At 39.7% G+C, this 680-nt stretch overlaps 1 non-coding gene across 1 annotated transcript; it reads right to left on the bottom strand.

The window, feature by feature from the left end:
- Nucleotides 1–332: 332 nt before the first annotated feature.
- On the bottom strand, nucleotides 333–447 carry Trnai-uau. The gene is made up of 2 exons: nucleotides 410–447; nucleotides 333–368 (listed from the first exon to the last, which is right to left on the bottom strand). It is a non-coding gene; the product is annotated as a tRNA-Ile (tRNA).
- Between the last annotated feature and the right edge of the window lie 233 nt (nucleotides 448–680).

Genomic DNA, 680 nt, shown 5'->3' with positions numbered 1-680 from the left:
AATATACACATACTTAAATGGTGAAATATATTTACATACTTCTACAAAACGATATATTTAAAGTTTGATGATAAAAGTACATTTTAAAAAAATTGCGCTCCAAGGGAGTTTCGATCTTAGAATCTCTGTCTAACTACAATGTTGATCATAAGGTTCACACCCACTCAAATCTATTTAGTCGGAAGTACAGGCATACGTATATACATTTATATACACACACGTACATGAAATATATCCATATATACGTAAATGGTCATCCGTCATGTTTACATATATATATATATGTAGATAATATATTTAAAGATTCACGGTGGAAAGACACAAAAAAATTGTGCCCCGGGTGAGGCTCGAACTCACAACCTCCGCATAACTTCCGTCTTGTGGTTTGAAACACAAGGAAGGTACTGTCTATAAGTACGGCGCGCTAACCGATTGTGCCACCGGGGCAGCTGATCAATTTGCTCCTAATTTAAGTATGTAAATGAAAACACTTCATGTGGACCACTCACTTACCTCCCCTTGGCTTTTCCCACTGAGCAGGTGGTTGTTGTTGTTGTTGTTGGCGAGCCGTCCGAAATTCTTAGCACTCCGGACGAAATGCTCGCTGGCATTTCTACCGGCTTTATATTCCGGATTCGAATACCGCCGCCGCCGACGACGTCGATTTTGGTTTTGATCCT

Source organism: Octopus sinensis, linkage group LG29 (genome assembly GCF_006345805.1).
Source record: "Octopus sinensis linkage group LG29, ASM634580v1, whole genome shotgun sequence".
NCBI classification, from domain to species: Eukaryota; Metazoa; Mollusca; class Cephalopoda; order Octopoda; family Octopodidae; genus Octopus; species Octopus sinensis.
The sequence above is the reverse complement of the archived record's forward strand: the minus strand, read 5'-3'. Positions and strand labels throughout refer to the sequence as shown.